The sequence below is a fragment of the Sander lucioperca genome, chromosome 14 (assembly GCF_008315115.2).
Source record: "Sander lucioperca isolate FBNREF2018 chromosome 14, SLUC_FBN_1.2, whole genome shotgun sequence".
Lineage (NCBI taxonomy): Eukaryota > Metazoa > Chordata > Actinopteri > Perciformes > Percidae > Sander > Sander lucioperca.
This window is the reverse complement of record NC_050186.1, coordinates 30329720-30356726: the sequence shown is the minus strand read 5'-3', so window position 1 is coordinate 30356726 and position 27007 is coordinate 30329720. Positions and strand designations below refer to the sequence as shown.

The 27007-nt window shown below is 40.2% G+C and overlaps 1 protein-coding gene and 2 long non-coding RNA genes across 4 annotated transcripts in view; 1 reads left to right on the top strand and 2 right to left on the bottom strand.

Moving 5' to 3' along the window:
- The window catches only part of LOC116045153, an 810130-nt gene that overhangs the window by 551873 nt on the left and 231250 nt on the right, over positions 1-27007 (bottom strand). The window lies entirely within an intron of this gene.
- cntfr (ciliary neurotrophic factor receptor) overlaps positions 1-27007 on the bottom strand; it is a 268851-nt gene that overhangs the window by 80079 nt on the left and 161765 nt on the right. The window lies entirely within an intron of this gene.
- On the top strand, positions 10843-25469 carry LOC116045157. Its single transcript, XR_004103866.2, has 3 exons — positions 10843-10918; positions 12924-12926; positions 25458-25469. It is a non-coding gene; the product is annotated as an uncharacterized LOC116045157 (long non-coding RNA).

Genomic DNA, 27007 nt, shown 5'->3' with positions numbered 1-27007 from the left:
GCTACACCAGAACAGTGATAATTTTATTGGATGCAAAAAAGAATATTTCTGTTTGTGCCTGTTTACTAATTTCATCTCTGGCTGTAAAAGCGCTTATGCCAAAACAGGCAGGGAAGCACATTAGCGGAGTGTGCCAAAACAAATCAGATGTCAGTGCAAAAAAACAAAAAATGGAATTTTTTGCATGAAAAACATTTGTGACTCCGCCTGCTCAGAGTCAGAGTAATCTTATGCAATCTTGGCACAGATGCAGGTGTTCTCTTAGAATTACTGTGGCTTTCAATCATATCATGCTTCAATTTAATCTAAATTCTTAAACCATAGGAAATGTTTGCCTGCAACAGAAGGAACGCAATTTCATTGGAAATAAGGTAATACACTATGACACAGTCTGTAGTGGGGGAGGTTGAGAGGTAATTTTCCAATATCTGCCATCCAAAAGTGTTTGTAGAATATATGAAAGCTTTCCCTTTTCGTTGATTGCATTCCTCGTGGTCGTCTGATGGAGGCAGAAATGGTGCCCTCCGTCTGCAAGGTTTAATTAAAGGGATGAAAAATAGGTAAGGGAATTTATTCATGGTGCTTTTATGCACAGCAAACTAGTTTGCCATTACCATAGTAAGGTATTCCATAAAAGTTAGCTGAAATAAAACCAAGCAGTAAAGTTCATCTGGATTTTTCATTATGAAACAGTCAGTGGCTCAGGTTACCACTTAACTGGTATCGCATTGCCAGACCGTCCTCCACAGCGCGGCGGAAGGAGGGTCTGGCGAGTCCACACGGCATTCCAGGATGGGAGTAAAACGTGCTCTGGTTTATTGGCATTTCTTTAAACCAATCACAATCGTCTTGGGTGGTGCTTAGCGCCGGACGGAGCCTCAGTGCCGCTGCAAAATAGCCTCGGCAAGGAACTTGTTTTGGTGGAATGTGTACGTTCAAAAGTTGTTTTAGTCGTGCGACAGAAAACTCAGATTGGACAGATAGTCTAGCTAGCTGTCTGGATTTACCCTGCAGAGATCTGAGGAGCAGTTAATCATAGTCCTCAGAAATCCATCTGAGTTTAAAATGCCAACAAAAAGAAAGCGGAAGGTAACGGACATCCGGACAAAAAGAGGGACATCCGGCTGAATTTCCGGCGGCACCGGAGCAATCCCGGGAGTGGAACGTCGTGGATATAAACTAGCGCTTAATTGATTGGCCGTGATTGACACCAACCCAAACCACAGCTACTGGTCATTTATTCCTTCTAATGCAACCTCAGTTATAACTTGACCCTTCAGGTCACAAAATGATAGACAATAATAATCCAATGGTCACGGTCATACTCCAGTGAGTCACTAAATGCCACCATTTGCATGGGCACCTTTGAATAGTAATAATGAGTGTTTTGGTGTTACTGGTTTAAAATTGTAAAATTGTAATTAAAATAATAATATTAAAATCAAATAACATTACAATCTCTATCTCAAAAAGGATATTGATATATTGTCATTATGTACTGTTTTCATCTGATGTTCATTTCCAATGAAAAAGAGATAAAAATGCACGTTATTTTTTGTTATACTAACAATTTCATCTTTCACCACAGTGTGTGCTTGTTCGTGGATGTGACTGTGGCTATATGCATGTGTGTTCTTGCGTGCATGGCTGTGTATTTATGCCCGCGCATCTATATATAAATGACACGTGGTTTTAAAGGTTTCTCATCAAAGGTTCAGTTCGTGCCCCTGCATCACTTTACAGAAAGAGAGACAGAAAGAGAAGAGGGACGGAGATGGAATGGCAAAAAAAAAAAAAAAAAAAAAAAAGTTAGGCACAGGAGTCGAGAGCAAGACAAAAAAAGATGGAGAATGGAGCTAAACTGAAAGAAAAGCAGGAGGAGATAAGTGCAAAAGTGGAGTTAATCCACCGATGAGAGAGGGAAGAGTGAGGGGGAAATCGTTGAGGACCAGAGAATTGTAAAATAGCAGAAAGGGCAGGGAAAACGCAGTGTGAAGAAAGCTGCAGGAAAGACACGAAAAAAGAAAGGGAGCATGGGAAAGAAGCATTGAGGGGTCGAGAGAAAAGGGAGGAGTGTTTGAGAGAGCTTTATGTAGGGCTTGGGTGATGAAATCATGAATGACCCCCTGCCGTGGACTGCTCTTTGAGGGTGCGTCCCTACTCCCACTCACACCAAAAACAGATTTGCAGACAAACAAACACAAAGGCACAAAAGTAAGCTAAAACACACAGACTTCACATTCACACAACTGCATACATCTTGACCTTTTTGTGCACATTAGTCAGAAACACACACACACACACACACATGCGCGCGCACACGCACGCACACACACACACACACACACACACACACACACACACACCAAATCCCATATCAACCGCCATCTGAGCTCCCATACTGTTCTCTCCTTCCCCTTTACTTTTTCCTCCTCTACATCGCTCCTCACACTAAACATAGGGTGACAGGCCGTGGCCAGAGAGGGAATAGATCAACACAGAAAGAAAGAAAGAAAGAAAGAGGCCAAGAGGAGAGGGATCAGGATACAGATTAAAGAGATTTTAGTTAGAGAAATATAGAGGCCAAAAGCTCTAGCTACATTTTGGTTTAAAGAAATTTCCCTTACATTGTCTAATTAAGTATTTATACTGAGCGCCTGAAATGACCAATGTCCAAATGTTACTGCGGGTAAACTCCAAAAGTACAGTATGTGGACACACAAAACCCATGTGTGAACGTAAGTAGGAAGGATTTCCTCAAGATTTTGGCCGCTGATGTTGGGCAATAAGGCCTGGGTCACAGATTGCGTTCCAGTTCATCGTAAAGGTGTTAGATGGGGTTGAGGTCAAGTTGTTTTAACACCAAACTGGGAAAACCATTTCTTTATCGACACAGAAGCATTGTCAAGATGAAACAGTAAAGGGCCTTCCCCAAACTGTTGCCACAAACTTATTAAAGGCAAAGTCCAGCCTAAACTGTTTTATCGCTGTACTTTGCACTTCAGGAACCATTTTGTTATGAGATGCATTTTTCTTATTATAAGGAGAACCAGCTAACTGTAGATGCGGTGACATCCAAGATAAATCTAAAGCTGTGATGGAGTTGATCATTTTACACTCACTTTCAACAATAATACAGAGATAAATCTATCATAACAGAGAGAGAGAGATACCAATTTCCCCACTGACTTTCAACGCAGCTGCAGCCACATCTTGCTTTTTCAATAAGAGACTCGCTTTTTCTGTAGGGGGGGAACTGCTTGTCTTATTGCTCGCCCTGCCTAAATATAAAAACGGAATGGAATACATTTGGGCATTTTCTGAGCGCTATGGAGAGGCATTCTGGAAAGCTTAGGAAAGAAGTAGACAAACTAGAAGTAGATGGGAGCAGGTTGAGGAAGAGTGTGTGTGCAGAAAAGTCTGCCCATTCTGATGAGAGGTACTCTGCTCAGCTAAGTGCCTGGTGCATTACTTCACTGCCACGCGGCTTCGGGTCCGGCCAACAAACGGTATAATAAATTACAGACTGAATCAGAGGTCAAATTAGAGAGGAGCGATTGGAGGAAGAGGAGGAGGAGCAGGAGAGTGATGCGCTGTCAGAGGATGAAGAGAGAGAGAGAGAGAGAGAGAGAGAGAGAGAGAGAGAGAGAGAGAGAGAGAGAGAGATGTCCCTCTGATGCGTCATGGGAGACTACATGCAAAGCCGATAAATACAGTGTTTTTCACAGACAGCAGCATCTGACTTCATGGCCTGTTACATTTTTTTAAGCGTGATTAGGATATGTGATGTCTTGACAGGCAGTATCATCTATGACAGTGTTCTGCAGCTGCGTGGTGTTCAAACAGGGCTCCTTTTGATGTTGCAAATTGTTAGTTTTAATGAGTTTCAAAAGAGACTTGACATAAATCAAAACACCATCCACCAGTCTCGTCTGAGCTTGTGAGCTGCCAAGCTTATGTCGACAGCAACCTCTTCACTTTGGAATTAAGGAGTACACATCCCCATTTCTGGCTTTTAACATTAAGTTAAAATAAGTAAACTGTCAAAATTGGAAAAGTTCACAGTTTTGTCCCTAAATACTTTCCATTGTCAAGCACATTATATGCCAATTTACTTGAAAACATAATTTATGAAAAAGTTAATATGACTTATATGTAGCATCCATAATGGTATTTAGTTTGTCTTTTCTGTGTTAGTTAAACCTTTTCATATACTCTCCATGCAGTAAATCCAAACCAACTGAAAGCAGCAGATGTATAAGGCGGCACTATAAAAACAATATATGAACAAGGTTTTATGTTCTGAAAACAACTGCAGTGTTTTTCCAAATGAAATCCAGCAAATGATTTCTGTGTGATCACAGATGGAAAGAAATGTACGAATTCATGAAAAGTGGCAAGGCAAAGTGGGATGAAGGTAATAAAAGTGAACCATTAACGTGGGGCTTATAGTATGAGCAAAGCATTGTTGCCTTAAACCTCTCAAATCCTCTTATCGGACACAGACAGAGGACCAAACTGCTCTTCATGATGTACAAACAACAGCTCACCAGGTTAAAAAACAGCTATAATAAACTGTCGCTGGTGAGTTTAGTGAGCTTTTTTATCTTGCTCTCAGGCTTACCGGAGATATTTCAGTCTATTTATATTCAGCTTATTTTCCTGCAGGGTCAAATGTCCCTTTAAGAGACTATACATCTTTGGATTTGTTTTAAAAAGTAATCATAGACCACACTGAGACTTAGCATCCAGTGAAGTAAGGAATCCATACTCAACTTTACATGAAGCAGACTGATCTCATGAAGTGCCGTATGTATGACACGCCATTATTGGCGTGTTATCAGGGCGCATACTCGCTTTTTAGCGTGTTTATCAACACCGTTTGGCCTAAAATTGACTTACATTACCTTGCGATTGCGTGTGAATTTACGCCGTAGCGAGTAGCACGAAAGGGCGAAAATCTGCATGTTTACGTCCGCTGTATACAGCGTAGACATACACGTGGATAGCTCAAAATGCGTACAGATAACACGCCACTTGGCTTAAGAAAGTGGGCGTGTATGATGTCATGTTGCATGAAGAGAATAACCTTCATTTCTGATTAATAATAACACAACTTTATTATAACGATCAAGCAAATTCACTATGTCTAAATATCTGCAGTCACAGACTCAAAAATACTTAAGGAAAATCATTTCAAAGTCAGCCTAAACAAACTCCACCTGCCATTAAACACTTTAAACACAACTGCCAGGTTTCCTTTACTGCGTGTATATTGCTTATCTGCCATTAAAAAGTAAAAAAGTTGATAATTCAGTTAGTTTAAGCGTCTTTGAGGCTGTGTTATTTCGGGAATTCAAAGGATGTGTTTCCAGCTTTGCTCATTATTTGAACATGATGACGGTAAACAAATTAGTGTGGCGCCATTTCAAGGTGTCTGAACCTTGATTACATTTTTAATAAACTCCCTGACATGCATGGCGATGAATGTGTGTGTGTGTGTGTGTGTGTGTGTGTGTGTGTGTGTTTATGCGCACAAATTACCCACTAGGAAAAGCATTTTATGCGTGTTGGTGTGCTTCTCTGCTTTTGCTTAAAGGTAATTTGTGAACACACACAGTCAGGAACAGCAACACAGACACGGTATACACGCATACACGCAAACACACACATGGCGGGCACAGATGCTACATTGGCCGTATCTGGTGAACTCCGAGACACGTTGATATTGAAGCTTCTAATGGCCATCATTAATCACATGATACTAAATCACTTTAGAGATAGAGTGGGAGGGGGGGAGAGGGATAGGAAATAAAAAGGGAAATATGATAGAGTAGAGTGAAAACGAGTCTACGAAAAAGGCCAAAAGTAAGAGGCATGAGAGGGCAGAGGAACAGATTCGGGGCTCAATAAGTGACAATGATAATGATTTTACAGAACACCCACACATCCACACACACCACCCCTTTATTAATTTTTTTTTCGACTCTATGTACTAACATATTTGTGACACCAGCTCGCAGCAGCACTGGTGGTGCATTAAAGGAGAGCAAAACAAAATAGAGGTGGGTGATTCTGCCTTATAATATTATGCTATCTTTTTGCAATAACAATATTCATCATATAAAAAAAGATGGAAAAATATGAATTATTAATTTCGGCAACATAGAACCAAATCTGTGCGAAATACTATTTTGTTATATAATTTTTTTTAATTCGATTTTTTTCTCTTTTTCTTGCACTGCTTACTACAGTTTGAATCGCTCACCTTTCTATTACCACTTTTACACTACTCAGGTTTTGATTGTGCTTTCAGTCATGCTTGTCATCTCATTAACCATCCTGCTATGTTGATTTGAACGGGAATGTCTCTTCTGGTCTCATTCTATTTCTACGGATATCACACACTCATAACTTAGAATAGAATAAAACAGAATTGAATAGAACAAAATTATAACAGAATGTAATATAATAGAATAACATTGAATATAATAGAAACAGAACAAAAGAAGACAAAACAGAACCAAATAGAATAGTATAGAACAGAGCCGAATAGAACAGAACAGAATAAAACAGCGTAACAAGTGTGAGACTTGTCTTTCCTTCCTCCGGCTTGTGGTTGGCTGTTTGTGTGGCGAGACCAAAGGCAGCACCCATATCATTAGCTGTGCAGACGTAAGAACACATCCCGTTTAAGAACAACACCGAAGCAAAACACTTTAGCCTTGAACGTGACCCAAAAACCAAAAAGCACGCATCAGAAATTCTGCCATCAGATTGATGTGTGTGTGTGTGTGTGTTTGTGTGTTTGTGTGTTTGTGTGTGTGTGTGTGTGTGTGTGTGTGCGTGCACGTGTTTGTGAGCACATCGCATAACCACAGTGTGAAGGGTAAATGGCTGGTTCTGATACTGCCAAGGGAAATTCCCCAGTCAGATTATACACAGATCAATTTTCATGTGGGTTTAGGGGTAGTCAGACGTTGCTATGCATTTATCATTGCTTGTGCCTAACTACACACACAAATATGCGCATAACCACACAAACAACACACCCGAATATAAGCACCCAGACACGCACATGCACACACACACGCACACACACACACACACACACACACACACACACACACACACACACACAAATTAAAAGGATTACTTTCACCATGACAGTCATTGCATGTTGTGTCATTGAAAACTGTTATCTGTTGGCCCTGTACTTTTTAAAAGAAATCAATAAGCTAAGTAAACACGATTATCAAAAACAACCTTTAAATTCTCTGGCTTAAAGACATTACTAAGTGTATAACATTTGTTAAGTGCAAGTAAAGATTAATCCTATATGTTGGCAGCCTTTACATTTGGCATTAGCATTTCCCACATTTAGCAGGCGCTTACAAACAGAGTGCCTTGCAATGAGTGTGCTGTAACATAGAGGCCAGGTAGGAAAATGTTTTTCCTTTGAAGACCAAAGCAAGGTCAGGTGCAGTGAGGAATGGATGGTAGGGGAGAAGAACGTGAAATGATTCTTCAAGGGCTGCGTTTTCTTTTCATGAGGGAAGACATGGAGTGACTGTCAGTCAGAGTGGAGCAGGAGGGCTGCTCCAACAATGGAGAGCAGAAACTGAGAAGAGGTGGAGCAATGACACAATCACTACAAGGAAGGGAGACACAGATACAAGTGTACAGCTTTGATGCACTACACTGGTGCAACCCAGAAAGCTTGTATGCCTCAACCAAGGCTTTCAATTTGACAGCCGCATCGATTGGAGGGAGGGGAGGTTGATAACATGGCATCATTTAGGAGCAAATGGTCATCATGGGGCAACCATGGGGTGGAATTTACAATATAAACTTCCTCTGGAAACACTGCCTTCATATCAGGCATTCAAGCATCCCATTTAAACCATCTCTCTCATGTCTCTCAGGTTTGTTGTGCTATATGTGATTGTTGTAAATTAATGATGTCTCTTCTTATGCAACTATGTGATGCCTATTGTACGCTGCCATTTTGGCCAGGTCTCTTTTGTAAAAGAGATATTGTATTTCTAGACTTGCTGGTTGAATATAAGTTAAGTAAATAAATAAATGGACAGTAGGAGAGCTGGATACATTGTGGCAAGTTGGCGCAGTAGCCAACTGCGCAAAACCAAAAACAAATCTTGGGGTCCAAAAGCATTTTTCGAATAGACCAAATATATAAAATGTGTCTGTGAAACAGTTGAAAGGAAACTTCAAGAGGCAGACAAGGTCAATCTGCATTATGAATTTCTAACAATAAAGATTTCGAATTTGGGGGCCAAGAGCTACATGTTGTGGGCTCGACAAGGAGGATGCAAAACTAGAAGGGGTTCAACCTGGGTAAGCAAGTTTTTTGGCAAGTGATATCATTTACAATTTTGGAAAATAGCATGCAGCTCTCAGAATACATTCATGAACACATTTGGGATGAGTGCAAGGGATGAGGAAAGCTCAATAGAGTTGCAGTTATTCAGGAACGATTTAAGATGTATTTATTTATGAGGACAAGGCACATTCATCAACATTTCTGTAAATGTGCCAGCGTTAGCCAGCCGGCTAATTTTCAACAGAAAAAAGTTATACTCTCTTACAAAGTTTTTTTCCACAAAGGTTGAAGTTTCAAAGTAGACAAATTGTTGTTCTTGGATAAATTAAGCAACTTGTGGCTCAGCCAATGCACAGCAGTTTTACCAATCATAAAGTTATGTGAGCTACATTGAAAGGAAAATATAACTGGACAGACCAATTGCTTTGTTCAATAAATGTCTGAATAGCCATTAAACCAAATATCAAATGAATGATGGCATCCTACATCGCATTACCCTGGTGCCTTCAGTCTATGACACCAGTATGTAATCGAATAAACGATGTTCCATTTACCCATGAGGCCATTAATCCCAATTTAATGGTTTTGGCCTTGCTTCTGAATTCACTTTCAATAGCCCAAAGACCTTCCACCTCTAAGGACAGAGGGGTAAGTAATGCTCTATGAAAGCTTGATCTGCACATGTCTTTCAAAAGCTGTACACATTGCCCTTGACACCGCTACAGCCTGCATTATGAATTTTATAATAGGCAACTGCCCGACTTCTTATATCCAAAGGATTTCTGAAGGTATGAAAAATTGTTGTCATGTAAAGACCTCAAATGAATAATTCATCTTTTCTTCAAACCGAAATGGACAGCAGACATTGTCTCTGAGGAGATGTGTCTCGAGCCTGGAAATGAGTTAGACCGTTAAGATTGAATTCTGTAATGACACTAGCGGCCAGATCTAATATGCTGCTCTAATACCTTTTCTAAAAGGACATTTGACGCTAGAGGTGTTTGACTTTAGCCCCCCCCCCCCCCCCCCCATTAACCTGGAGATCACAGGATTACGACGGTAAGGACAAAGCAGGAAATCTCTGCACATGGCAGGGTGCAACATGGTCAATGTGACGACAGATGGTTTTTATCCACGCTGCATTCATTCCACAGATATAGTTACTAAAGTCAGTTTGCAGATTACAATATGACATGCAAATATGACCATCACCATGTCTCTTACTTGCACTGGATTTGCTTGCACTTTTTTATACTGTACTTCTTTCTTCTTTGATGAGTTTAACATTATTTGATAGCCTCATTAAAGACCTCTGTGTTTGTGACATGTAATGCACCGACAAACCCGCACACCATGGACACATTCTCAAAAGAACTTTTAGGAATGTCTGAGACACATTCATCTTCAAAGGGGGATTACATTTCAAAGTCAAACTATTAAGTCGGAGCCTTCCATTTAGTTTCAAATGAATGATACACCTATAATTAGCTTTGATACCACAACTGTTAGGGAGAGCTGCGATAACACACGACTGCATGCTTCAGTGTGTACACTGGCTTAGAATGGATTAGTTCATACGTAAGTGCCTAAAACAAACTTTATAACTTTCATACTGAGTGTGCCCACTCTCTCTGTGTGTGTGTGTGTGTGTGTGTGTAGGAGAGAGTGAGTGTATGTCTCACTGGGAGTGTTACATATCTAATTGCTGTATGCTTTAATAATTTACATTCCCTACTCTCTGATGCCCATCATTAAGAAATGAGGGAATTACCCTCAGCTATATTAGTGTGTGCACGTGGGTGTGTGTGTGTGTGTGTGTGTGTGTGTGTGTGTGTGTGTGTGCGCGCGTTTGTGCACATGATGATTGTGTTTGTTGCTTGTGTTTGCTTCGGTGTACTCACACATCCTCAAGAAAGTGTGTCTGAGCGTATTGTTAGGAGAGTTTGTATTTGTGCACCTATCATAGAAGTGGAAGTGTCTGAGCATATCACTGCATGCCCCTTTGCGTGTGCGCTCATGAATGTGTGTGTGTGCGTGCATGTATGTATGGCCCTTGTGTGTGTGTGTGTGTGTGTGTGTGTTTTCTGAACCTCTTCCGACCATTACGGTAAGTGTACATTATTCATTGTGGCCTGCCAAGATCATTATCAACAGAGAGCCAAGATGGACAGAAGGAAATGAAAGGCTGGTTGGAGGAGCAGGGGAAGCATGTTTTGTCTGGTTCGATAAATGGCACAACATTTTTACCTTTTGTCACCACCTCCAGTTTAATCATACTGTATTTTATCTCAGATCTTGGCATGTAACCACCTGAATTCAAATGTTTATAAATGTTCTTTAAATTTGCCCTCACGATGCTTACTCACATCACAAGCACTGCGTATTGTCTTTTGTTTTACAGATTAATTGAAGCTAAACTATACCATGCTTGAAATTGAGTACCCATGAAAACAGCATTGCAGAGGACTCTATACAAATTCCCTGTCAGCTAGGGTTAATTTCCACTGGGGGAAAGGGGAGACATGCCCCCCCCACTTTTTAAAATCCCGTTTGTGTCCCCCCCACTTTCAAATTGTGAACATTTTTGACTCTATAAAATTATTCTTTCAAGTGTTGGGGATCGGCCCCTATATTAAAAAAATAAAGAAAGTAAGACATCTTTTTCTTATACATTGTTTGGTACTACTCTTTCCGGCAGAATTTATCATTATGATCAACTTGATTATTTCCTGGATTTTGTATCATCATAGTCCCCTCAATGTATGTAGAAATGCAGGAAATGGGAATCAAACAGAAAACAATTAGACCCCCAGACCCCCTGTTTTGTGTCCCCTCCACTTCTCAAACCAAAGTTACACCCGTGCCTGTTAGTGTGACATACTTGGCATTTTTGTAAAATGTGTGATTTTGAGTAGAAAGTACTGTAAAAAATAATTGTCTGCATAAACTTACTTATGCTGGATCTGGATTTTTTTAGGCTCATCCATAGCTTCATGAAATCTATCAAGATTCATGACTTCATCACTTCCAGAATTGACTACTGCAACAGCATCCTCTACGGTTCATCTGCAAAAGCCTTAAATAAACTTCAATACATCCAAAACTCTGCTGCCCGCCTCCTCACCCACTCCCGTCCTTCAGAACCTCCACTGGCTCCCTGTTTCCCAACGCATCCAGTTTAAAGTCCTCCTCCTCACCCACAAAGCCCTCCATAACCATAACCCCCCCGAAAACCTCAGCTCCTCTGACGCAACCCTATTCTCCCCACCACTCAGGACCATGCACCGTACCTGGGGTGACAGAGCTTTCACCATTGCAGCCCCCTCCCTCTGGAACTCCCTACCCATACACATCCAGGACTGTACTGACCTGGACACATTCAAAACACTCATCAAAACACACCTCTTCAGATTGTAGCTTTCCACATACAATAGTCTTACATTTCTCTACTGATAGTTCCTGGTTTTATTGTTTAAAGGACAAATCCCGCGCAAAATGAACCTAGGGGTTTATAACACATTGTGTACCGAGTCGACCGTTCTCTGGGAAATGTTTTCATGCTAATCGAATGTGACCAGTTTTATCGCAAACCACTAAATTAGCTTATAATGTTAGTCGTCGGGGCACGGATAAAGTAAAAAAGACATTTTATTTCTACACCACTAACAAGGCTCAAAATAGCACCACACTTCCACGGTAGCATAATGAGGGTCCCTACATGTAAACCCAAGCATTGAGAACTTTGTAAGTGTAAGACAATAAAGACAGTACCGTTCACGTATTCAGGCGGGCGCCATCTTGGGAAAACAGTCCCGACCAGTCGAACGCAAGCGCCGTGCAACGTGAGAAGAACTGAATGCACGTTGCACGGCGTTCGTCGTTTGTTTTATGTGTTGGTTTTATTGCTTCATCTGTTTTTAATGTGCTATATGTGCTGGTTTTACTGTAAAGTGTCTTTGAGTACCATGTAAAGCGCTATATAAATAAAATGTATTATTATTATTAAGTCGAACTGGCAACCCAACTACATTACTGCTTGCATCTGTGTAAGCATATTCATCTTCTATTCTATAAAGACACACAGAATTTTATTTTATTAGTACAGTAACAAGCAAAAAGAGAAATGGGTAATATTGTATGGGTCTATAATTGCTAAAACATTTTCTAATAATTTCCAAGACATTTCCTAGAAAGATTTCTGTAATTGGGTTCTATGTTTAGATAAAAACAGATAATAATAAATAAATAATTCCAATTATTGGCTAGTGTAACCCTGATCCGTAAAATAAAGTGTTACAATAGCAGGAAATGTCAGTTAATATGCAACTATTACCCACAAGTTATGTTATCCTCTGTTATTTAAATACGAGAACAAAGTGATAGCAAATGAAGTTCGCCAAACGACATATTAATACACAATAATCCCCTGTGTCACGGCCAGAGTAATGTTTCCTGTCAACGAGAGTATGTTTATTGTATGTGGATGATCCAGCAGAACTGTGTTTACGAGAATCACAGTCAGAGGCTCGCAGCCCCGGTTATCCAAAATCTGTGGACCCACAATGTCTCTGTTAGAGAGCGTGTTCAGTCAAACATAATGTTTATAATGCTCAAATCATCTTTCATACTTAAAAACTGAAGGTTCGATAAAACTGTACAAGCCTATCTTTTTCCTTTTGCTTATTTCAAATAAGCAATATTCTTGAATGACGCCATAGTAATGACTTGCATGCCCAGTGCAACAGTGCAATGTTTCTTTCATACTGTCTTCATTTCCCAAAAGCATATGCACACTGTCAACTATCTCTCCTTTCATTGTAAGTCCGTTGTATAAAATACCATTGGGATACTCCGCCTAAAGCCAAAGTGAATTAGGTTAATTATTTCTTAATAAGCTTTACAAAGATAATGCAACAGGACCGCAGAGGCATGGCGGCGTTTTTTTTTTTTTTTTTTCAATTTAATGCTTCAGTTAAAAAATAAATAAATACATAAAATAAGATCGGAATTATGAGGCAGACAAAAGGACAGTATAAAGATGCTAGGTCTGAGAGGAAGAGAAAACCCATATAGAGAGATACATAAAGGCCAACAAATCCAATTTGCAATTCAAATCTTAAAGGCTGAATGTCCACACTGACACCACTGAGTAAACATCTGCTGCCATTATGACAGAAAAAAAATCAGGCGTGAAAATGCTGAGTACAGGCACTTTTTCTATCCAGCAACAACCCATTAGCATGGACAGGTTTTTATTTTCGGCCTCCTTTTTGTTCCATCTAGCAAAACATACAAAGACAATGTCAACAGCAGAACAGCTATTTATTTCTCTAGGCTGTGCTATTATCTTGTTGGCTTCATTTTCAAAATTATGCTATGTAAAAGTCTGACCTGACACACATTGTATTTTATTATTTTGCTGATCAGATGTTAGAGAAAGTAACTGGCTCAAAATCGTAAAAAAAAAAAAGAAAAAAGATACTTATCAAAAATACATAAAGGACACTGAGAGAGAGAGAGAGAGAGAGAGAGAGAGAGAGAGAGAGAGAGAGAGAGAGAGAGAGAGAGAGGAGTGTGTAAAAGAGAGACAGAAAGTAGAGGGAGGCTGGGAGAGAAATGAGAAAGCAAACTGAGCATGGAGATGCCGGCAGACTTGCCAGACTGTAGTATTGCTTTGATGATTTCATATTTCTCTCTGATTAGCCCACAATAACTTTCCCTGCCAGAGAAGCTAAAAGAAATCTTTTATTAAAATGAAATTATTTTATTTTCTCTTTAGTTTTATGATACAGTTAATCTCGCTTTATCCCACGTGTACAGACAAATGTGTGTGTGTGTGTGTGTGTGTGTGTGTGTGTGTGTGTGTGTGTGTGTGTGTGTTGTATGTGCCTCTAAACATTTATTTTTTTTAATCGTCTCTGTTAACAAGGTTTTGAAGGAATGGTTTTGCAGGTTAGCTGCATGTTGTTCAGTCTAACGATGACATTTAGCAGATTCTTCTGAACATTTGCAAATACAGTAAATGGAGGTTAAGTAACAAATGTCACCTGCCTCTGACAGGCTCTACAAATGTGTTATTCACTCTGATCAGCGAACAGATTCACATGTTACTTATGGCAGCTGATTTCATGGTGGGTGGATGCACACTAAAATAACATCAGAACTAGAAAGCGTTCCGAGAGCATTTACAGTATATGTGCCAAAGGCTGCTGCAAAATCCTCTAAATGTGTTATTTTGATGATAGAAAATATTTCAAAGTTTTTAATCAGCATTATAGTAATAGACAATCATGCTTCCTTTTGGTGCTGAAAAGGAGAAGTATATGGCATTGTACAAGAATGGATAGTGCATGGTGTAAAGTGAATCAGACCAAAAGCCATCACATTTTTGCGGGAAACTCAGAGTTGATGTGTGTATGCGAAATGTGTTCAAGAATAATGGCAAACCTAGTTCCCCATTCATTACCATCACTCTTGTGTTCCCGAGCGTGAATCCTAAACAATGAGAAGCAGTGACTCGTTCTAACAGTGAATCAAAGACTAGTTTCACACTTTTGATTAGTGACAAAGACTTTGGGGTAGCAGAGAGAAAGGCTCCCGAAATTCAAACAGACAAGATTACTTGTAATGTATTATTGACCACGCTTCAGCATAACAATTTGCTGTTTTGTCACAATGTGATAGAGGTAATGACAACTGCTTTGTCAATGCTTTATTGTCGAGTACTTTTCGACGGCTGTGTTCAATTTTAACTTTGTCAATTTGAATCAGTGTAGAGAATAACGAATGCATCTGTATTCGTAATTTAACTTCCTGTTGAACTCCTTGATCTTAACAGAAAATTCACCAAGAGCTTATATAACCCACAATGAATGAAAGCAATTCAAGTGAAAAAAAATAAAATAAACTGAATGTTTTTGCAGTTTCTGAAGGTTTGAGTCACATAAAGGTGCAGAGATTTCACCCCGCTGCAGCACGGTATTTGATCGGACTCTGTGTGATTTGCGCTACCAAACACTTGAAAGCTAACGAGGCAAATTTAGGCAGATGAGATGAACAGGTATGCTACATAATGTGAGGAAAAAACACACTAAGACGAATGAGATTGGCTGCTGATGCCTGGATGAAGAAAAAAAAACGGCGTCTGAAGTTGAAAGAGAAAGAAACGCAGTAGGAAAAGGAGCAGAGTGAAGGGAATGATGGAAAGAAGAAGTAAAAGACTGCATACACACACACACACACACACACACACACACACACACACACACACACACACGCACGTCTTCAGATGTACTTCAAAATGTGCCAAAAACAGCCGGGTTCATACTTTCCCAAACTGTAAAATAGATAATTAGACTTGTTATGAGCGTGTTTAACGTGTGTGTCTGTGTGGCTGTCTGATGTGTGTGTGCGTGCTGACTGTTTGAAGCAAAAGTCTGCGCAAATAACTAGCAAGCTTGAGCTTTCATTGCAGCACACACACTACACACACACACACACACACACACACACACACACACACACACACACACACACACACACACACACACACACACACACACACACACACACACACACACTACACACACACAGCACCAATACAGCCCACATTCTTGTCCGGCCAAGACCAACATCTCTGTGTTTTTCCACAATAAGAGCAGCTCATTCGACACAGGAGCTATGTTTGTGCGAGAGTCCTTTCATCCGCCCACCGCAACATGTGTGTGTCTGTGTGTGTGCGCGAGCATGCGTGTGTCTGAACATCCAGAAGGCAGTGTTTGTTTCTCCTAAACACAAGCGGAGTTTCTACTTCCCATATCCCTCTTTTTCACATCATGCCTCTCAGCCCTATCTTTTTGTTTTATGAAACATTTCTGGTGGTAAAAAGTAATTGTTTTCATCCAAATGTTAGTGCCAGTCCCAATACTTTGTTTTTCTTCCAAACCTCATGGTCTTGTAAACATATCTTTACATTGCAGCTGTCAAATTAACTGCACGCTTGCCTTCTTCTGTATCTTTTCTCCTCTTTTCCCATCTCTCTATCCCTGTCTCTGCTTTTCTTTTCCCATGCTGTTGTGTTCTGTGGGGTATATCCGTCCTTTGGGACCATCCCATTAAGCCATAGTCCAGGCTCACAGATGCCTGCTCCCCAGAGAGTGGACCAACAAGCTAGTGTAATTGAGACATCTCCAGGAGGACAGCAGTGCTGCAGCTACGTCTTAGTACTTGGGTTCTTACAAAACAAAATGATCCTTTATTTATCGGGGACTAATACAGTACATGCTGCCACTACTGCTGGTACAGCTACTGTACCAGTGAAACTAATTCTGTTCCCACTAATATATTTACTGCTATGCTTGCTACTACAGTGCTATATACTTACTACAGCCTCTATTTATTCTGGTACTGGTACTAAACTTAATTCATATGCAAAGTATATATATGTACTATACATGAAGTCGCCCCCACACACACCCACACACCCAAACAAAATGATCCTTTATTTATCGGAGACAAATACAGTACATTACATACTGCCACTACTGCTGGTACAGCTACTGTACCAATGAAACTATGTCTGTTCCCATTAATACATCTACTGCTATACTTGCTACTACAGTGCTATATACTTACTACAGCCTATATTGATTCTGGTACTGGTACTAGACTTAATTCATATGCAAAGTATATACTGTATATTTACTATACATGAAGTCGCACCACACACACACACACACACACACACACACACACACACACACACACAAACAAAAATGATCCTTTATTTATCGGAGAAAATACAGTACACACTGCCACTACTGCTGGTACAGCTACTGTACCAGTGAAACTATTTCTGTTCCCACTAATACATCTACTGCTATACTTGCTACTACAGTGCTATACACTTACTACAGCTTCTACTGATTCTGGTACTGGTCTTGACTAGACTTAATTCATATGCAAAGTCACCGTTTAGTTATTTGTAAAACCCACAGACAGACATAAAGGGTGACCAATAGCATTGATTTATAAAAAAAAATTAAAATGACAAAATATGGAGATACAAGTACAGTACAAATTTGGTACATTCATTCAGTTTATTAGGTACACCTACCTGAAACTAATGCAGTCTAATAAAACAGTCCGGCAATAAAGCCTCCAGTCATGAAGCTTATAAAAATTGTTTTCTCGAATGAACAGATTTCTTTCTTTGTTTCAATAGAGGCTTGCAGGCGCGGCGGAATACATTCCTGAAGCACATCTTAAGGGGCTAGCAGTCTGCTTGTATATTATCATCAGTTTAATAAGTCAGTGAGTGAGTGAGAAACAATCTCATTTGAAAGTGCAGATTAGTTTGCTGCATCGAATAGAAAAGCCTGAATAGACTAAATGGAGAAGTCCCTTTTATCCTGAAGCATGAAATTATGTTAGGGCCCAGTCCATTACACACACGTAAGGATATATGGGGGAAAATATAGTGAGCATGCATACTCTTATGGATATGCATGTGATGCATGTTGAAGTCTACATATATACTTACACATTTGGTTCTCTACTCGCTTAAACACATCAATACATTAATTTCCTTCCTCACTCTCTCATTAGTTTTCTCCTAATTTGTTCTTATCCATATGCACACACATTGTTTCTTTTTTGTCATACTCTCTCTTCGTGGCACACACACCTCCACTGATACCACAGGTTTGTTACACTCCCTATTTCGGAGCAGTGTCTTACTAATTAGCTAACTTGCTGTGAAGCAGCCAGCAATTAAAATCTAAAGAGTATAGAGGAAACATTTTCTATAACTGCGGTTAAAATGTACAGTGAAGCTAAGACTGTTTGTCATTCATGAAATATGAAAGAAAAAAAAACTGAGATGTAGGTGTGAAAAAGAAACATCTCTGTATGGGACTTTAGATTTTATGTAAAACTTGCCAATGGCTGCGGTGGAATTTAAACTTTTATAATGCTGATACGTGACAATCTATTTTTGATGAGTTCCCCTGCAAAGTGACACGGAATATCTGAGTAGTTTCAGGAGACAAGGTTATAAAAAGTTATACTTCCACCATGTCCAGACATGAACCCAGTTATCCCTTTACTTTCCATAATACTGCTTGACTCTAATGCCTCAACAATGAGTTATTTGTTCACTATGTAAATAGCTTTACTCAAGTCAGTGTCTTTGTGCATTCTACACGTCTTTGTAGTTATGTACATACTGTTTTATGGGATGATAAATACACACCAAACTAGTACGTTTTTTTAGACAGCAGCACATTTAAACAGGTGGCTATAGGAGATAACATAGTACATGTAGCAAAGGAAGTGAACACAAAATATTACTATTAAGGCAATTACGTTTTTAACCTTACGCATTTGATGACATATTTCTCAGATGCCATTACTTTGATGGAATTAGGGATGCGGCCGAATACCGAATCCACTGGTTAAGATTCTGCCGAAACCGAATACTGAATCCTACTCCCATCCTCAGTCCAACGCAGTAAACACATTAATGAAGTAATGAAGCTGGTAATGGTCGTCTGGTTAACACAAGTTTTTAGCTGTGACTGTCCTTCCTTTGCCGTACCTGAAGTTGCTGCATTTTGGCTTCTGTCTGTAGATTTCTTCATGCACAACTCGTATTCTTTCGGATGTTTCATACGCAAATGTTTTAACAGCGGCGATGTTGTGTATTGTTTAGGGTCCTTGCCACCATGAGACAAATCAGCATTGCAAATTGAACATGTAGCTCAACTTGAATCGCCTTCTTTTGACTGAAAGTACTGCCACACAACACTTTTTCTGCTCACGAGTTCCATTTTCACTTTCTCACAGCCTACTGCATTGAACGGTCCACCTACGTAAACACCTTCCCATAATCAACGGCGGCGTCATTACGTCAACCAGCGTAGCGCAAGCGTAGGGTTCGGTTCAGTGAAAAAAAATTCTAAGATTCGGCAGAAACCGAACCCCGTCAAAAAACCCAATATTCAGCCGAATCCGAAGCCGAATCCTGGATTCGATGCCTAGATGGAATATAGTCAAGGGTGAAATCTTCAGTCAGACATTAGGGGGAAACAACCGGGTTTGGGGGTAGGTGGAATTCGTTGATCATAGGCCATTATAAACATTTCTGGGGATGTGAATCCCCATCCCCAGCTGTGATTACTGTAAAGCGGTCTTACAGTAGAGTTAGTTAGTTAGTTAGTTAGTTATGTTTTATTTCTGTGTCATGCCAAACATTTTGTCCATTACAACACACCACAAATTTACTTTTTTAACAAACATCTTCCTGTCGCATATACAAATCATTCGGAGAAATACATGAATACAACTATATACATATACACACATATACACATTCATATATATATATATACACGTACACACACACACACCACACACAAACAACAAATTCTCATCTACAATTCATCTCGATAAAGAGCTTTTTTCCTCTTCTCCCAAGCTTTCTCAAGATAACTGGCTAATTTATATGTTTCATATGTGAACAGCCATCTCAGTCTTTGAGCATCATCCATATTTACCAAATCAATCTCTGCTTTTATCCTACGAAACAAAAAATCACACTGTTTACAATAAAAAGGACAATAGAAAACAAAATGGAACTCATTTTAGAAGTGAAGTTACAATATTCTCTGAGATCGGTCGAGTGTGTGAATATTCTTAAAACCCAGAAAGATGAGAATAGTGTTTGTAGCACTGAACGATTTCTGTTCTTTGACATCAAGCTTTTGTAGAGTTGTTGGTTTGTGGTTTGGGACCGCCAAGTCTAAATGGATGTGCCAGACCTGGCTGAAAGGCTCTGCCGGAATGGACAGTATTACCTATCAGAACATTTGTCATTTGAATGCGTTTTTTGCGGGTACGTACAAACATCTACATGCACATTCAAGTGGCCTATGAGTTTTCATGGATATCTGACCATTCCTCAGTTGCTTGACGTCAATGGAGCAAACTGCTCAACCTCACTGCTGGAGCCAGGTGGAATAGTTTCTGGTTAAAGTCGCTTTTCTTCTCTCCCTCACACACACACACACACACACACACGGTCGTAAAAGGGCCGAGACAGCCCAGAAATTTCTATTTCACTGGACACTAATCAAGAGGGAACAGGCCTTTACCTTCTTGGCACACACCACACTAAACACACAGTGACAGCCGCTGACGCACGGGAACACACACTCGCACATATACACACAAAAATGCAGCTGCAAGTCTTGGCATAAACAAAGATGCGTATGCGACAAATTAATATGAAGTGCACAAAAAAGGCACCCACAAGCAGCAACACTTACACAACCCACACGCACACGCACACACACACACACACACACACACACACACACACACACACACACAAAGCACAGACACTGTCTTGCTGCATATCAACTGTAGGAAAGCGGAGCAAACAGAGGAGACAAGATAATAATACAGTCAGTCAGTTTATTCCACTACCTCTGGATGGGTAATTAGAGTGAGAAAGGGAGAGAGACACAGGAGAAAAGCAGAGAGAGAGAGAGAGAGAGAGAGAGAGAGAGAGAGAGAGAGAGAGAGAGATAGAGATAGAGAGAGAGAGAGAGAGAGAGAGAACCCAATGAACCCTGGCTCACTTCAATTTACACATAATCTTTTTTTTATGAAGATTTTGATCAAAAGGCACTTTTGAATAAAAAATAACTTACATAATGTATTGGCCCAAGGACCATTTTAAACCGGTTAATGCAATGATCAGTCATCTTTGAAAAAATGAGCAGGGTGCGCAGATATGACCGGAAGAAAAGGACAGAGGAGAGCAACATTATGGTGCTCTAATGTTGGTATAGACATGTAGGAGAGGAGAGGAGACGAGAGAGAAGGAGAGCAATAAAGTAGAGGAAGAATAAGAAAGGGTTAAGGTATGGGTCAACTGTGATTGGATAGATGGAGGAAGGAAGAAGGTGTGGAATTAACCAAAGCAAAAGCAAGCAAAGAAGGTTTAGGACAGCAAAAGTGCATCTTACACTGCCAATTACCAGATATGCTTTAACAGTTTTGTTTCATGAAGGGCATTTGAGTGGAACGGAGCTGGAGCATTGCAAATTTAATTGGAGCAAAGGGCAGCATTTTAGAAGACTAGAAGTGATGCTCCAGCTGCTCAAGTTTAGCCGCTAAAGTATGCTCCAATTGGTTTTAAAGCCACCGAAAAACAAAAAAACATGCGCCTAATATTTTTTGACGCGGATGTGTGCCCTTCCCAGAATGCCCCAGTCTGACCATGTCTTAACTTCGGTCTTGTATGGCAACTAAATCTGCATGGCTTACTCTATTTTACCACATGTATTTTACCCAGTTGCCCATGAACTGTGTTGGCGTGTCTTGTCTTCTTTTGGATTCACCTGATAAAGCCATCACTTCTGCATGGTTTTGAAAATAATAGGGTTTATATATTTCTAGCAGAGGAAGTACAGCATCTATTTGACTTTTTCTCATCACCGCCTGCACAATTTCATATTTTGCTAAATCCTCACAAAGATCCTGAATCCTGCTTTCTACCTGCACTATTTCCTGTGTTAGGCTCCCGTTTCTTAAACTAAGCTCCTCTGTCTCTTGCTGTGCTTTATCCAACTTAGTCCCCCTCCACTTCAGCTTCTTCCCGGGGAGACTTTCACTACACCTAGCCCACTTGATCTACGGGCCCCTGTTATGAAATGCAGCTTCATACTGCTTTGCATGTGTAGCTTTCACCTCTTTCTCTAACCTATCTGCATTTTTACACAGAGGCTTGAACTCTCTCTGTGTTTTTATCTGCTACATCACTTATAACACCCGCAACATCTGCCAGCCAATCCCCAGCCTAACTAACCATTTACTTTCTACGTCCTTTTGTTAAATGGCGCAATGGATATGACACATGCCTTTGGTGTGGGAGATCTGGGTTCAAATCCTACTGCGATATAGAACTAATGTGTCCCTGAGCAAGACACTTAACCCATAGTTGCTCCAGAGGCGTGCGACCTCTGACACATATGGCAATTGTAAGTCACTTTGGATAAAAGCGTCAGCTAAATGACATGTAATGTAATGTTAAATTAATTTTTTTTGACTGTTGAAGGTGCTTTTGTCATGTACTGGGAAAACATATACAAACAGATTTCCTTCTTTTTATATCAAAACAGTTAACATTTTGAGGAAAAGAGGTTTACTGATTTAGCGGCTGGCTAGTTAGCTTGCTAGCTTATTAATTCCACAATCAACAATGCTTACATGCTACAGTAGTAACAGAATATGAGCTAAACAAAGTTGTCACCCACCTGGCGATAGCAATGTTTTTCTATGCTGTGAAGAGAGTGTGGATGAACCATTAAGTTGTTCAATTTTACTCAGTTAGCGACTGACTGGCTAGTTAGCTTGCTAGCTTGCCAATTCCACTGTGCTTTTATACTACACTGATTACAGTAAATGAGCCGAACAGCCATCTAGGAGCTGGGTCTAACAGTCTCTCCTCCTCGCTCCCCATGGCGGGAAGTGAGGCGGAGGGGCAGTTAGACCCAGCAGGAGCGCAGGGTACTCTAGGGAGGATTGGGAAATTATTTTTCCGGTTCACATATATCTACTTAGCCTGAAATACACCCACTGTAACGCAGCACTTTCCACAGCATTTCAACTGAAAGGTTGCTCCGCCAATCCGTTTTGATCCGATGTGTTTAATTCTTTTTTACCACTTGCTTGATCGGGCAAGTGAATTGTTAATTTTATTTGCCCTATGTGGCATTTTACTTGCTATGGGCAAATCGGGCAAACCTTATTGATGAGCCCTGAAATACATTTGCAAATGAAACAATCCAACTGCTTTATATAGCTACTTTAGCCTCATAACTTTTGTTGTAGAATGATACCTTAAAATCTGCTGAGATGTGCCTTTGAGTAATACCTTCAAACTATCTCAACCAGAATGCAATGCAGTCATAAGATAACACTGATTGTAGATGGAGATTACAGCCACATAATACATACTAAAATACATGATGTCCAGTGAGGACAGCAGGAGCACACTAGAGTGTAACGTTGCAGCGTGGGAATTTCAATAGAAGCTTATACACACCAATGTACAGAGAGAAAGACGACAAGAAGAGGAGAAAGTAATGGGTGGTATGGGATGGACTAGGGGACAGTATAAGGGGATTAGTAGAGGAGAAAGAAAGAAATGGAACAAGATAGAAACCAAGGGATCAGGCCAGAATTTTAAGATATGAGGAGGGAAAAAAGTATTAGCATTCAGGGGAGAAAAAAATGACAAATGGGTGAGCGTGGTGGGTGAGAGTGGTGGGTGAGAGTGATGGATGAACATAGTTGTGGAGGGATCGAATGAAACATTATGTAAAGGAAACAAAAAAACACCAAAATATTGGACTCAAGTCTTGAGAAAAGGCTGATCTTCAAAGCCCATGGAGTTCTACCTAGGATCAACCTTAATGTGTATGTGTGTACAGGTGCTCTTTGCTCCTGTACATTGAATCCCCAGAAAACATAAGGTCTAATCTGACATTTACATGCATACACGGTTTAGAATTGGACAAAACACCTGATATTATTAAGAAGAAAAATTCTGAGCATTTTTATGAGGATTTTTGCCACACCATCTCTTTGACACAGCAGCACTGAGTGAGAGCGAAAGGGAAAACAGTCTGTCTTGCCAGATTACTCCTGATACCCAACGGATACAAAGAGGCCAAAGCACACACGCAATGTGTTTATATATATATATATATATATATATATATATATATATATATATATATATATGTTTGAGTTTCCCTCATAGCTTCCCATTGACTTCTTAAAGTGGGCCCATTTTCATATTTGTTATGGTTGTCTGCTACAATAAAGTGATGGGAGTTGCTGTTGTCCTGCAAATAGAGCAAAAAATGGAGAGCGAAGAAACTGGGGCAATATTGAGCAGAGAAAGAGAGCAAAGGGAGAGGAATGCAGTGACAATAATGCTGAGGATGAATATTCATAATGCAACACCTACAGTCTGATACAGTGAAGATGCATGACAGTGCATTCACTGAGGTATATTCCTTTTGGCATTTCTTTTCCTGATCCAAGCTGATAACGAACACTGGACAACCAAGATGTACACTTAGCATTTAAATTCTCATCCAGTCTTCCAGACAGACTGTTCAGTTTATGCTTTATTGATTTGTTCAGGAGCGTCCTATTATCTCTAGAGAAGTCAGAGGTCAGCTAAAGTACAAATCCTCTGACGCAGCAGAAAGTCCCGGTTGTCCCTTGCTTAAGGACACTTGGTGGCACTGCAGACTTCGGCAAAACCCTAGAAACTAACTATTTTTCATCCTACAGAGCAATGATTTGGCAGGCCTCGCCTTCCTCTGGAAAGACAGGCAAGATATGAGTTCAATTTTCCTCAGTTCTTTATAAATCAGAATCATTCTGTGGCAGTACAAATAATAGAGACATCGTGGTTGTCATCGAGATTTACTTTCATGACTATTTCTGATTAAAAGTGTTACCCGTTTGAATTTGTCAATCCTCTAGGTGTTACCTTCCAAACATTCATCGGTGTTTTAAAGACTTCAAACTACTCATTTCACAACGTTTCAGCAGACTGGGCTGCTTCTCTTACTGACAAGAAACAAGAACTGAGTCACCAGCCACGGTTGACGAACTGTTGGATTACATTCTAAGGCTGTGTAAATCCTCCATGCAGGTGTTTTCTATTTATTATGATTGACCGAGTACTGGGACAAGCAGGGAGAGTAATTAAAATGGAAGCTGAGTAGAGCAGTGCCCTTACATGTGGGGGGCAAATACTTCCTGGTTTAAACAGGAAGTCCCAGAGGAGGTGGAGCACTATGTGCTCACCCTCCTCCATAGCGATCTGTCTGCAAGGAGAAAAGACAATTCCATTACCCAGCGATGTAGCATGGGCCCCCTGTGTGTGTGTGTGTGTGTGTGTGTGTGTGTGTGTGTGTGTGTGTGTGTGTGTGTGTGTGTGTGTGTGTATGTGAAGATACAGACAAAAACAAGCAGCCCACGGAGAGGAAATGGATACCAATTGGAGTGTGTTTGTGTGTGAGAGTTGAAATAAGTTGCCTCAGGGTAAGAGATGGACATCACTCTAACAAGAGAACTCACTCCTCCTTCAACTCATCCTCAATGAAGCTGAAGGCAACCATTCAGTGTGTGTGTGTGTGTGTGTGTGTGTGTGTGTGTGTGTGTGTGTGTGTGTGTGTGTGTGGTCTTTCATAGGCATTCGAAAGACATTGGGGGTAAACATTTGATTTAACCAACTGAGCAGGAATGGATTATTTAACTGTGAAATTTATGAGTGTGTCCACTCTACTTTTACTCACATTTCTCTTTGGGTTAAGATATGGATGAGGGTTAAACATGTATTTGCTACAATTAAGGTTAGGGAAAGGCTCCAGAGAGTGAACATATGTCACTGCAATGTCTGAAATGTAAACTATCCAAATATGGCTTTTGTGTTTGCATCTTTTAGTTGGCGCATAGGGCAGTACAATCCCTTCCTTATTTGTTAGATTGAGAGAGAAAGAGAGTGACTTTTTCATGTGTGACCTTCTAAGTGAGCTTTCCCTTTTTCTAAGGGTTTTTAGGACTAACCAACAACTCAACGAAAGCCAAATGGACTTGGCCTCATAACACAACCCATGCCCACAACACTGGCGGTTAAGACTTCTGTTACCATTTGGAGCGCTAAGAAAAAGTCTACACCGCAACAGGGTTTACATATAATGGCACCGCTATGATCTGAGAGCGGCTCAGACCGGATTTGTTTACAAAAATGAGACAATGCCAAACATAGAGGAAGAACCCCCTTTCTTGTGTGAAGATTTATGGTATAAATTCATTACCAAGCAGACACCACTCTGGCACACAGTATACATGTTGTTCTTCATTATAGATGTTGAAAATCTTGTCATTACAGAGATGGGAGTGCTCTGTCTAGAGTGCCCTATTTGTCCTATGAATTATCTGTCAAGAATTTGAGAAAAAAAGAAAAAAAAAAAGAGTATTTTTCTTGCCTAGTGTCAGCTGGCAGGCTAAATGATGGATGTCTAATAGGCTCTAAAGATGAGTGATCAGGCACAGAGATTTTAAATATGCACGGCCTGATGTTTGGAGGGCCACCGCAATTGCAGAGCTCTACACAAAGTCTATATATATTTTAGGGATGTTGAATATTTCGGTATCTCGCGATTCAGTTCGATTCTTGATTCAAAACGCTAACCGATTCAAAATTGATTCTCAATTCAATAAATATGGGTGATAATTTTTTTATTTGCTCCAGTCCGCTATGCACTAAGAAAGACTTCAAAGTCAAAAAACTTTGACTTGGAGTTTCACTTGGTTACTGTCTAACAGTAGCAATATCGAGGTTCTTTCGTAGAAAAAGAAGCTGATCTACATTTTCTGGAGTGAGACTGCTCCACTGCTCCGTCACTACATCCCCATCAGTGGAGAATACTCTAGTTCCAGGGATGCATAGGTAGCGTTTAGCTAATTTGGCTAGTACCTTGCATATTTAATGAGTCATGTACATTTTCTTCTTCCCCAGGAGATTGTAGAATCCAAAGACGGATTGGCTGAATTTCTTGCTGCTCCATT